Genomic DNA, 14,069 nt, shown 5'->3' on the forward strand with positions numbered 1-14,069 from the left:
ATAGTTTCTTTATTGGATGATCTTTTTTTGCAGGAGGGGGGATTGATAGTAGGAGATACGGTGGGGGCAAGCTTTGCATCCTTTGAATGGTTTTTAAAAATTCTTTAATGTTGCAGGATCTTAAAATCCCTCCCCTGGCATTTCTTTTTCCTCTACTCATATAGTTTCTAAAAGATGCCTAGGCTTTTCTCTTCTTTTAAAAAAAAAAAAATAGACTTTCTTAGTGCGGTTTTAGGTTCATAGCAAAATTGAGTGGAAAGTATAGAGGGTTCTCATACATTTCTGCCCTCACACATGTACAACCTCTCATGACAGTGATACTTTTACTATGATATGAACCTACATCATCACCCACAGTTCATAGTTCACATAGTTCACTCTTGGTGAACCCTGTTGATCACTTGATGGGTTTCAACAAATGTATAATGATACATAGTCACCATTATAGTACCATATGTAATTGTTTCACTGCCTTAAAGATCTTCCTTTGCCTGTTCATCCCTCCTTTCCTCTAACCCCTGCCAGCCACTAATCTTTTTACTGTCTCCATGGTTTTACCTTTTCCAGAATGTCATATAGTTGGAATCATACAGTATGTAACCTTTTCACATTGGCTTCTTTCACTTAGTAATGTGCATTTAATGTTCCTTTGTGTTTTTTTCATGGCTTGATAACTTATTTGTTTAGTGCTGAATAATATTCCATTGTTTGGATGTACATAGTTTATCCATTCACCTACTGAAGGACCTCTTGATTGCTTCCAAGTTTTGGCAGTTATGAATAGAGTGGCTATAAAAATCTGTATGCAGGCTTTTGTACGGACATAAGTGTTTACATCCTTTGGGTAAATAACTGTGGAGTGCATTTGTGTGATCATATGGTAAAAGTATGTTTAGTTTTGAAACTGTCCAACTGTCTTCCAAAGTGGCCATACCATTTTGCATTCCCACCAGCAGTGAATGAGGACTGTTGCTCTGCATCTTCAGCAGCATTTAGTGTTTTCATGTTTTAGATTTTGGACATTCCAATAGGTGTATGGTAGTATCTCCTCATTTTAATTTGCAGTTTTCTGTTGACATACGATGCTGAACATTTTTTCATTTGCTTACTGCCATTTGTATATCTTCTCTGGTGAGGTTTCTGTTCATGTCCTTTGCCCATTTTAAAAATTGGATTGTTTATTCTCTTTATTCATTTGAGTTCTTTATATATTTTGACTAACAGTTCTTTATCAGATGTGTCTTTTGCAAATATTTTCTCCCAGTCTGTGGCTTTTCTTTTCATACTCTCGACAGTGTCTTTCACAGAGCAGAAGTTTTTACTTTTAATTAAGTCCAGCTTATCAGCTATTTCTTCCATGGATTATGCTTTTGGTGTTATATCTTAAAAGTCATCACCATACCCAAGATCACCTAGATTTTCTCTTACATTATTCCAGTCCTGTTCATTGAAAAGTCTGTCTTTGCTCTGCTGTATTGTCATTAATCCTTTGTCAAATATCAGCAGACTATATTGGTCTGTTTCTGGACTCTGTGTTTCATTGATTTATTTGTCAGTTCTTTTATCAATACCACACTGTCTTGATTGCTGCTGTCGCTTATAATAATCCTCGAAGTTGGAAAGTACCAGTCTTCTAGCTTATTCTTCTCCTTTAATATTTTGTTGGCTGTTCTAGATCTTTTACCTCTTCATATAAACTTTTAAAATTTGTTGATATCCATAAAATAACTTGTTGAGATTTTGATTGGGGTTGCATTGAATCTTTAGATCGAATAGAGAAGAGTTGACATCTCGACAGTGTTGAGTCTTCCTATCCATGAACATGGAATATCTATCCAATTACATAGTTCTTTGATACCTTTCACCAGAGTTTTATAGTTTTTCTCATATAGATCTTATACATATTTTGTTAAATTTAGACCTAAATATTTAATTTTTGGAGATCCTAATATAAATAGTAATGTATTCTTCTGAAATCAGGTGAGATTGGGCGTGTTCAGGATGGTATGGCTATAGACAAAAGTAATGTATTCTTAATTTTAAATACCACTGTTGGTGTACCTGAATGCAAATGACTTTTATGTATTAAGCTTGCATTCTCCAACCTTGTTACAATTGTGTGTTCATTTCAGGAGTTTTTTTTTTTTCTTTTTTTGTTAGGTTTTATGTGTTTGGTTTTTTGTTTACATAGATGATCATGTCATCTGTGAGCAAAGACAGTTGCATTTCTTTTTTCCTCACTATGTATACCTTTTTTTTTCTTTTTTGGTGTCTTATTGTATTAACTACCTCCTTGAAAAATAGTGTTGAGAGGGGACATCCTTGAATTGTTCTTGATCTTAACATTGAAAACTTCAAGTATTTTAAGTATGATGTTATGTTTACTTTTTTTGTAGATTTTTTTTTTAAATCAAATTAAGGAGCTTCCTTCTATTCACCTTTCCTTTTGCACTCTTTTTTTAAAAAAGAGCCTCCCCTTGATGACTCCTTTTTTGCATCTCTGATACTTTTTTTTAAGTTGCTTATTTATAATCAACTCTGATACATTAGGACTCATTCTCATTTTTTTCATACTTAATGTGGTTTTATGTCCATCTTCGGTCTGTTGCTTGTTTCTCTCTTTTTGTCTTTTGTGTATTTTATCCTGGTCTACTCTTGCTCTCTAGGAAGGCTTATGGCAGAGAATATAGGTGTCCCAGAATTTATTTACTTTTCTACTTATGTTTTGTTCCTTCTGGTTATGCTGAAGGCTTGAGTTTTATGCAGCTTTATTCGTCCTTTTTATTCTTTGTATCCTGTGACTTTACTACCATCACATATTAGTTTGACTTGTTTTGTAGGTTTCCTGGGATTTTCTGTGTAGACATCATGCCGTCTGGTTCCTTCCTGACATTTATTTTGCCTTTTTCTTGCCTTATTGTACTGGCTATGATTAGTGAAATTTGTATAGAATGGACATTCTGCTTTTGTACTTGAGGATGGGGGAAAGTTTTCCATTTGACCATTAAGTGTGTTAGCTATAGGTGTGTGTGTGTGTGTGTGTGTGTGTGTGTGTGCGCACTCGCGCACATGCACATATACATCTATATATTCTTTATCACATTGAGTAAGTTACCTGAGAGTTTTTATTTTTTTAAAAATGTTTGTTTATTGGGGTGCCTGGGTGGCTCAGTCGGTTAAGCATCTGACTTTGGCTCAGGTCACGATATTGCGGTTCATGAGTTTGAGCCCCGTGTCAGGCTCTGTGCTGACAGCCCTAGAGCTGCTTCGGATTCTGTGTCTCCCTCTCTCTCTGCCCCTCCCCTGTTCATGCTCTGTCTCTGTCTCTGTCTCTCAAAAATAAATAATTTTTAAAGAGCGTTAAAAAAATGTTGATTTTTGAGACAGTGCAAGTAGGGGAGGGGCAGAGAGAAGGGGACAGAGGATCCAAAGCGCTCTTTGCATTGATAGCAGGGAGCCTGATGTGGGGCTCGAACTCATGGAACACGAGATCATAACCTGAGCTGAAGTCAGATGTTCAACTGACTGAGCCACCCCGGTGCCCCACACCTAAAGATTTTTAATCATGAGAGGGTTTTGAATTTTGTTATATGCCCTAAATACATGTATTGAAATCATTGTATAACTTACTGCCTTCTGTGTATTACATTGATTTTTTGACTCTTCAGCCAGTCTTTAATTCTGGGAAAGCCCCAACTGATGATGATGTATTATCCTTTTTATATAATTTTGTATTTGATTTGCCAATATTTTGTTGAGGGTTTTTACACCTTCCTGCCTGAAGGTAATTGGTCAGTTTTTTATTTTGATAGTGTCTTTTCTCAGGTTTTAGCATTAGGATTATTCTAATACAATGACTCATTCTCTCTGTTTTTAAAAAGAATGTGAAAGATTGCTGTTATTTCTTGTCTAGATGTTTGATAGTATTTACCAAGCAAGTCATTTAGGCCTTGAATTTGCTTTGTGGGAAAGTTTTTGTTTTTGTGTAGCACTTAAAGTTTTTAAAAAGTTAACTTTTTTGAGGTATACTTTATACATAATAAAATTTTCCAATTTTAAGTGTGTAGTTTATGTAGGTTTGACAAATGAATACATATAACATTCACAGCAATCATATTTATCCGTTTTGTTTTGTTTTTTTTTTCTTGTGATGTGTTTGAGAGACTTCGGTATCAAGGTAATGTTGGCCTCAGAATGTGAATTGGGAATGTTCTTGCCTCATTTACTTTCTAGAAGTTTGTGTAGAATTAATATTACCTCTTTGGTAAATACTAAATAAAATTCACCAGTGAAGACAATTTCTTGAACAGATATGGGGCTGCTGAAGTTACCTTTTTCTCTTGTTGGTATCCATGTGTCTTTTAAGGAATTTGTCTCTTCCATCTGAGTTGTAGGATATATTAGTGTAAAATTATAATATTTCCTTATTTTCCTTTAATGTCTATAGGATCTGTATTCACGGTCCCACTTTTTATCCTGAGATTGGAAATTTGTTTCTTATCTATTTTATTTTCCTTGTCAGCTTGGCTAGAGGTTTATCACTTCTATTAATTGTTTCAAAGATACAGCTTTGGTTTCATTGATTTTTCATTATTGTTTTTTCTGTTTCATATTGTATTAATTTTGTATCTCATCTTTACTATTTCCTTCCTGCTGCTTATTTTGGGTTTCATTTGCTAATTTTCTAGTTTTTTAAAGGGGAAGCTTAGATTGTTGCTTTGAAGATCATGTCCTTTTCTAGTGCATTTAATGTTATAAGTGTCTCTCTAACCACCATTTTAGTTATATCCCACAGTATTTAATATGTTGAATTTTTACTTTCATTCAGTTCACAATATTTTCTAATATTCTTTGTGATATCTTTTAGTGATATATTAATTTCCGAACCTTTTGGATTTTCTGTTACATTAATTTTGGATTAATTCTTCCAAATTAATTAATTCTTAATTAATTAATGCTCATTCTGGAGCATACTTTGTATAAATTCAGCCCTTTAAAATTTATTGAAACCTGCTTTATGGCCCAGAATAACATTTATCTTGGTGAATGTTGTGTACTTGGAAAGAATGTGTTCTCTTGTTGGGGAGAGTGTTCTATAAATGTCAACTAGGTTAAGTTGGCTGATAGTGTTTTTATGTCCTCCATATCTTTACTCTTTTCTGTCTGCTTGTTCTATGTATAACTAAGAGAGGAGTGTTGAAGTGTCCAAATATAAATTTGGATTTGTCTATTTCTCCTTGGAGTTGTGTCATTGTTTTTTCCTCCAGATGTATCTCAAATCTTTGTGAGAAAAGGGCATATGCATTTTGGATTGTTATATTCTTTTGATAAGTTGATCCTTTCATCAATGTGAAATACCTCACTTGATCCCTGATAACATTCCTTGTTCTGAAATCTGTTTTGCCTATTATTAATATTAATTTACTTTGACTTTTGGATTTCCTTTGATAAGTAATTCATGGTGTATACCTTTTTCTGTCCTTTTAACCAGTGTGTCTTTATGTTTAAAGCGGGGTTCTTTTAGAGGGCATATAGTTATCCAGTTTCACAATCTCTGCTTTTTAATTGGAGTGTTTTGACTACTTATATTTAATTTATTATTGGTATGTTTGGTTTTATTTAAAAAGGTTTTTTTAATGCTTATTTATTTATTTTGAGAGAGAGAGAGAGAGTGCATGTGCGCAGGGAGAGGGGTGGGGAGGGGCAGAGAGAGAGCGGGAGAGAGAGGGAGAGAATCCCAAACAGGCTCCGTGCTGTCAGCACAGAGCCTGACGTGGGGCTCCATCTCACAAACCATAAGATCATGACTTAAATTTTGGACGCTTAACTGACTGAGCCATCCAGGTGCTCGTCAGGTTTCTTTTAAAATGGTTAACGTTAGAAGCAAAAAAGTAAAAATGTTTTTCTGGTTTATATTTTTGAGCAATGTTATCCTGTAGGTGCTTTGCACGTGTTATTTCTCTTCCTGCAATGTAGGCAGTGTTCTCCCTGCCCTATAAAAGAGGAAACTGAATCCGAGAGAGAAGTCAAGTAACTAACAGGAAGTCAAGACAGTTTGTCATTGTCAGAGCCCAGAGTTTGCAGTGGGGCATTGTGTCTCTAAAGGCCTGCTCTTGACTCTTCAGCTGACTGACTCCCTCTGTGGTGCCATGACTCAGTGTCCTTTGGCCATTCTTCTACTACTTTGAAAGCACCTTCTTTTTCTGGCTTCCTTCCTCTGGTGAATATGAAACATTTTACAGGTTTTACTTTAGTAGTTCTCTTCCAAGTGTTAAGCACCAGGAAGCATTAAGGGCACATTCTGCTACTCCCCGTTTGCTTTCTCAGACTCTAGCAGACTTTTATCTATCCATCCTTTTGTTGGACCTTTTTAAGCAGTCAAATAATTAATGAGGTGTTCTTCTTTTATGTAGGTGAATGAATACTTTAGGGGTAATAAAGATGACTGCCTTTCTGAAACTAGATTTTGTTTCTTACTGCTTTTTGTGAGGGCCAGAAATTGTGTTGCATGTCTCCCCCCCCCCCCCCCTTTTTGAATCCTTGCTCTTTGTAGACAGTTTGGAAACTATGGGAAAGGAATAAGCAGAAACAAAATTACCACTTTTGTCATTACAATTCATAGGAAGATTGTAATAATTACAGCCAAGACTCATATCAACAGATACTTATTATACTTCTGTACTTAAGTAGTGTGCCAGGAATTATCGGAAGTGGAAGGAATACAGAATGAATAACTCAGCCAAGCTTTTTCTGCCCTTTGGAGGTTAAATTTGACTAAGGGAGCCCTTATAAGTGCCAGGATTCTCTTTTAAATTTTGTCACTCCCTCTGTCGGGGGGAGGCCTGTTTCAACCTCAGTTTTCTGGATGAGGAAGTGGGCACAGAGAGGTCAGGTGACATGCAGGAGGATCCTGCCTCAACTTTCAGTAACTAGTTTCTGTTTCCTTAGACTAGAGCATATGTATCTGGGGTCTTGGCATGGATTTTTACTTTTGAAAGTTTAATGTTAAAAGTCACCATTCCTTACTGTTAAAAAGAGATGTCTTTAAGCAAATAGAAAGCAAAATATACAGAGATAACATTGTTAGCATTTTAACACACCTTTTCTAGATACTGCTCTAAATAAATCAATAATTAAGTTTTATCCATGAAGATGGAGTCCTACAGATGTATTCTGACACCCCCCCCCCCATTTTATTTTTCATTTAAAATTTACCTTAGACCTTTTTTCATGTCACTATTATTCCAAGAAGTAGTTTTCCCGTAACTTTAGACAGGTGAGTACTATCTTCACAGTTTTGGACATTATCTGTATACTGTGTGTCCTTTTATCTACTTCACATATTTAAAAAATCTGCTCTCTTTTAAAAAATCAGAAAAGGAGACCGTATTGTTATATGACTGGAAAATCATGGCACTTGCTGAGACCCATATAAAATTCTAGCCACATACCGTTTGTTACAGTAAACTGAATAGGAAGCTAGGTCTTTTTGTTAAAAACAGATAATTGAAAATATTTAACAGTGTAAAAAATATCTTTTGATATAGTTAGAAGAATCGAAAGACAACTGAAAAGGTGGTAGGTAACTTTTGCAGTATGGGATTCATTGTACTCCAATACCTTAATTAGGGGTTTTCAGTGTTTTTAAGTATTTTCATAGTGAGAAATAAAACTTATATTTAGACCCCGCCCAGATTTACATTTAGACTTAGTACATGTAATCATATGTGCACACACATATTTATGTATATGTTTTATATATGTTTGTGTGTGTAACATAACATACATTCCTAAAGTCACCCCAATGTATACTGTATTCCACTGTGAAACATAAGACAGCATAGATTGTAAGATATGCCATTTTCTGTAACATTCAGAAAAAAATGCTACCAGTTTTAAGATGCCATTGATGGTTAAGAAATATCTCAATTTCAGAGATACTAAAATGTGAAAAAATATGTGTTAGAATTGATGAAATAAGAGATGTGTTGTGTGTTCATTTCTTCTTTCTTTCTTTCTTTTTTTCTTTCTTTCTTTCTTTCTTTCTTTCTTTCTTTCTTTCTTTCTTTCTTTCTTTCTTTCTTTCTTTAATGCTGGGTGTCCATTAAGTTGGTATTATAAACCACAGTGGCTTGTAAACTGCAATTTGAAAAACATAATGAATGCTGACTCCTACTTTGCATAAAGATTAGTATAGATGAATTTTAGATGTAAGTATAAAGATGAAATAGGGTCACCTGGGTGACTCAGTTGGTTAAGTGTTGGACTCTTGGTTTCAGCTCAGGTTGTGATCTCCTGGTTCCTGAGAGAGCCAGTCAGGCTCAGTGCTGACAGCATGGAACCTGCTTGGGATTCTCTCTCCCTCTCTCTGCCCCTCCCCTGTTTTCACTCAATGTATGTGCCTGTGCTCTCTCTCTCCCTCCCTCTCCCTCTCTCCCTCTCTCTCTCAGAATAAATAAACTTTGGGGAGGAAAAAAGTAAAACTTCTAGGCTATTCCATGGGAGACTATATAATAAATAAACATTAAAAAATTAAGATGAATTACTTCTCTTTATCAAAAGACACCATTAAGAGAATGGAAAGTTAAGCCACAGATTAAGAGGAGACCTTTGCAATAAATATATTTGGAAAGGGATGCTATTCTAGGATAAATAAAGAATTTCTGGAAATGAGTAAGAAAAGACTGTCCAATTAAAAATGGTCAAAAGCTATTTTTTTTAACATTTATTTTATTCTGAACTTATTCCTGGGCTGCAAGTTTTTGTTTCTCCAGTTTCCTCTTGGATATCTTTTTCTTTGGTGCAACCACCTCTTCTGATTTAGGAATACTTTGCTCTTTTTCAGTAAGGATCATCTCAATGTGTCAGGGAGAGTTCATGTATGGGCTAATCCGACCATGAGCTCTGCAAGTTCTGTGCTGCATCCTGGGGGCTTTGTTCACCTAGATGTGGTCAATGACCAGAGAATGTACATCTAAACCCTGAAGTTCAGCATTACTGTCTGCATTTTTAAGCATTTACAGTAAAAATTACTGTATTTTATGATCTGATTGTTCACCCCTACTATAGACCCAACAGAAATACCTGCCCATGTACACCAGCAGACATGACAGAATTATTTTAAATGCCAAAAGTGGAAGTGACCTACATGTTAATCAGTAGTAAAATGAATAAATATTTTTTGAAATAATATAGAGCAGTGAAAAAGAATGAACTGTTGCTGTATTTAAGAATCTCAAATCATAGTGTTAAGCAAAAGAAGCTAGACCTAAAGAGTATATATGATAAGAATCTATTTACTTAAAGTTCAAAAATGGGAGCAACCTGAGTGGCTCAGTCGGTTAAGTGTCAGACTCTTGGCTTTGGCTCAGGTCATGATCTTATGATTTGAGACCCACATTGGGCTCTGTGCTGACAGCACAAAGCCTGTTTGGGACTCTCCGTCTTTCTGCCCCTTTCCTGCTTGTGCACGTGTGTGCACTCTGTCTCGTCTGTCTCTGTCTCTCTCAAAATAAATAAACATTAAAAAAAAGTTCAAAAATGAATGTATAAATCTATGGTGATATTAAAAAAATTAGTGGTTACCTTTGGCCATTAATGACTGGGAGGTAATATGAGGAAAATATTTATGGACCCTGGCAATGTTCTTTATGTTGGTCTGAGTACTAGTTACACTTGAGAATTAAACCCTTTATTATATTATACTTCAATAGAAATGTTTTTAAAAAGAACTAAAAATTTCTACTATCATATATTAAAAACAAAATTTTTTTTTTACGTTTATTTTTGAGAGACAGAGAGAGACAGAGCACAAGTGGAGGAGGGGCAGAGAGAGAAGGAGACACAGAATCCGAAACAGGCTCCAGGCTCTGAGCTGTCAGCACAGAGCTCAACACGGGGCTCGAACTCACAAACCATGAGATCATGACCTTGAGCCGAAGTTGGACGCTTAACCGACTGAGCCACCCAGGCGTCTGTATCATATTTTTAAATGATACCCTGTTGTTGGACATTTACATTGTTTTCTAGTTTTCCATGTTATAAATTGTCATAGCTATAATTTTCTATAGACATACAGTTCCTTAGGAAAAATTGCTAAAGTTAAATTATGTCCATTGTTAAGTAGTACTTTTTGAAGTTATGTATTGATAAATATTCTCTGGAAAGTCACAATTTATAATCTTACCAGAGCGCCCCAATTCCTGTAGAGTACATAAAAATAAAAGTTGCCAATTTTGGTAGGTGAAAAATTGCATCTTTTTATTGTTGTAGGTGTTCATTTTTGATGGCCATTTAAATTTCTCATTTTGAAATATCTACTTACTCTTATTTGCCTATTAGGGTATTAGTTTGGGTTTCTTATTAATTTATTAGAAATATTTATATAGTAACTTATTTATCATACATTGCAATACTTCCCCCAATGTATTGTATTTGTTTTTGAAATTTATTGTGAACATTCATGAGTTTGAATTTTTTTATCCAATCACATCTACATTTATTTCTGTCTTTGGTATCATGCTTAGACAGCCTTTCCCTGGTTCCATGAATTTGTAGAAACTCCTGTATGCTTGCTTTTAGTAGTTTTATGGTTGTAATTTTTCACACTTGATTCTTTGTATCCATAGTATTTATTGGGATGTAATATGAGGTAGCATTTTAACTTTTCTTTATTTTTAAAAAGTTTTTATATTCATTCATTCATTCAAAGCAGGCTCCACACCCAGTGTGGATCCCAGTGTGGGGCTTGAACTCACAGACATGAGATCAAGACCTGAGCTGAGATCAAGAGACCCATGCTTGACCAGCTGAGCCACCCAGGTGCCCAACTTCTGTTTATTTTTATTTATATTTTTGGAGCATGTGCGTGTGTGCACAGGGCAGAGGGAGAGAGAGAGAGAGAGAGAGAGAGAGAGAGAGAGAGAGAGAGAGAATGAATGAATGAATGAATGAATCTTAAAGCAGGCTCCACACTCCATGTGAGCCCCACAGGGGACTTGATTCCAAGACCCTGGGATCATGACCTGAGCCAAAATCTAGAGTCAAACCCTCAACTGACTGAGCCACCCAGGTGCCCTCCACCCCCATCTTTTATTTTTAATCCCATAAAGAGTATTATCTCTTTCTCACCAATTTGAAACTCTGACTTTAAAATACACAGATTTGTAAGTATAAATGATCGGTTTCTGGACTTTCTATTTTGTTTCATTGATCTTGCTTTGCCAGAACCATACTGCTTTAATTATTGTAGCTTAAATTTTTTAAAAAATATCTAATAAGCATTCCCCTCTTTTAAAAAATAATTGGTGGTGAGGAAAGGAAGAAAAATTTTACCCTGTGTTCATTCTTCTACATACTTTGATATGATCTTGTCATGTAGGGTCAGGAACAGCCAAACACCTAGTTAGAAGTGTGAGAAGTGTGAGTAGAACTGCAGATTAGATAAACTGGAACAGAACTGACTACATTATAGAAATTACGTGGCAGTGATTTCAGACAAACTTCCAAAGAATTAAAATTTAAAAATTTTATTTTAATTGTAGAAAGAAAACAACTGGTTTGTTCCTATATGTTGATATTTGTGTGGAGGGACAAGAAGATTTTTGATTAGCTATGTTTAATGGTGGCTGGAGTTGTTGCTTTAAAAAGTCGTGTATGCATAGATGCGTTCATGTTTTTCTTCCTTCTGGAGTTGTGAGATTACTATGAGAGAGGGGACTGCTTTTTTGGAAAAGCTTGTCTCTTCTTTTTCCAAGTGAATGTTTCTCCCTCTTCAGTGATCTCATTTACCAGTAATGTGTTGGTAAGATTTAGGTTTAAGGGGAAAGAATTTTAGGTTAGACTAGGGGCCTGGGTGGAATTAACAATAACAACACAGAGGTGTTTGGTTTATTTGTGTGAGTCATTGTTCTGTTTATCTTTGGAATTTGTGGCACATAGTAACTAGCAAACTAGATTTGGACATTTCTGCTTGGCTTGATCTTAACACAATAATCTTTTCTTGATTTCTGACTGTATTTGATACTTTTTCTGTGGCCTAGGATACTCTGTCAGTTGTTTTTTTAATGTTCTATGGAAAGCCAAGCTTTTATTTGTTTGGTCTACTTGATCTGTCAAAGATGCAAGGGTGTTTTAAAAATTAAAAAAATATATATAACTTTTTTCCTTGATATATTTTGTGGAATTTTATATCTAGTGTATATATAAAAGTACACATAATCCTCTTCACAAATTACGACTTTTAGAGATTTTTAAAAACTCTTTGTCACTCAGTGATTTGACTTGAGTATTGTTCTCCTTGTGCAATAATGAGTTTTTCTTTCCTTAATTTGAATTTTCCTGTTCTGGTTTTGCTCATTCCTTTTATTTACCCCTTGTGATTTTTGTTATGCTTACCTTTGTGAGCAGGGGAATGCCCAGATTCAATTTCGTTTTATTAGAAAATGCTGATTGCGGCCCATTAAATGAACTTCATAGGCTACAACCAGCAGTTGGAAAATACTTAAGATGTGTCTTTCTGTACGGAAAGGACATTGACTTCTGATTAGAACAGACCTAGATCTGATTCCTGCATCTCTCATTTACCAACTTTGTGACTTTTAATCACTTACTTATCTGTTCCTCATTTTTTTTTTTGTAAAATTGCAATATATACATTCATATTTTTTTCCTCAAAATTAAAAGGCAATGTATGAAACAAGCCTAGATTAGAGACCCAATGAAGTTAGCTAATAGCATTTTTGCATTATATGTCTGTCATTTTTAATGTCTTAAGTCCCCCAATTTTAAAACACTAAAGAAAATGGCAGAATGCTCCCATGTTTTCCAGATCCTTTGTGGTTTTCTTTTTTTATTTTTGCTTCCTCTAAAGAGTAAAGACTCCTTTTGTATGAAAATCTTATGTTGTATAAACATTTTTCTTTTTTTAAAAATTTTTTTAATGTTTATTTTTGAGCGAGAAAGTGCAAACAGGGAAGGGGCAGAGAGAGAGGGAGACAGAATCTGAAGTAGGCTCCAGGCTCTGGGCTGTCAGCACAGAGCCCAATGCGGGGCTTGAACTCACAAACTTTGAGATCATGACCTGAGCCAAAGTCGGACGCTTAACCTACTGAGCCACCCAGGTGCCCCTGTATAAGCATTTCTATCATGAAACTCATAATGCCGAATTTGTAGCATTTTTAAAGTAGGAAATGTATTTCTCTTATATAACTCTTAAAGTAGATTTTTCCAAGTGACATATATTCTCTTAGCTGGTGGCACCTACTGGCAAAGATGTATCATGACTTAGAGCTTATTGTACCTACACATAGACTCAGCTCATAAAGCAGTCTGGGAAAGATGAGAGGAGACTCGGAATATTTTGTGCCTACCAAAGCGGTCATTTCCTTTGTCTCCCAGAAACCTGGGTCTGATGAAGTGAGAGGAGGGAGGACTTCTGCATGCTATTGCCCTAGTCCAGTGTTTTCCAGTATTTGCTGAGCTCTTGTTAAATGAGGTATTGTTAAAGTAAGAGAGGTGTCCATGTCCAACAAACTTGGGAAAGCTAGGTTAAACTACTATCTTAACCTGATTGTTACTTACGAGACATCTCTGAACCTTTAGTGTCTTAAGTGTTGTTCTTTTTTTTTAATGTTTTTATTTATTTTTGAGACAGAGAGAGACAGAGCATGAGCAGGGGAGGGGCAGAGAGAGAGACACAGAATCTGAAGCAGGCTCCAGGCTCTGAGCTGTCAGCACAGAGCCCGATGTGGGGCTCAAACTCACAGACTGTGAGATCACGACCTGAGCTGAAGTCGGATGCTTAACCGATTGAGCCACCCAGGTGCCCCTTAACGAAGTGGTTTTTAACCTCAGGGGTGGGGAGGGAGAGAGCAAGTGTTTGTGCAGCATATAGCATTTGTCAGATTTTATTAGACCGTGGGACCCTTTTTTCTCTGAGCGTCTCTTGTGTCACCTGGAAGACTCTTGGGAAATGATCCTCTCATCAATGTAGCTTCAGAGTAGCATTTTCCCTTTGGCAGCTTCTCCTGAGGGCTTTATAAGAGAAGTTGAAAAGATATGTATGATGG

General features: G+C 35.7%; 1 protein-coding gene across 10 annotated transcripts in view; it reads left to right on the top strand.

The window, feature by feature from the left end:
- FBXW11 (F-box and WD repeat domain containing 11) overlaps window positions 1-14,069 on the top strand; it is a 121,514-nt gene that overhangs the window by 60,520 nt on the left and 46,925 nt on the right. The gene's annotated exons all lie outside the window — the stretch shown is intronic.

This window comes from Leopardus geoffroyi, chromosome A1, assembly GCF_018350155.1.
Source record: "Leopardus geoffroyi isolate Oge1 chromosome A1, O.geoffroyi_Oge1_pat1.0, whole genome shotgun sequence".
Classification (NCBI taxonomy): Eukaryota; Metazoa; Chordata; class Mammalia; order Carnivora; family Felidae; genus Leopardus; species Leopardus geoffroyi.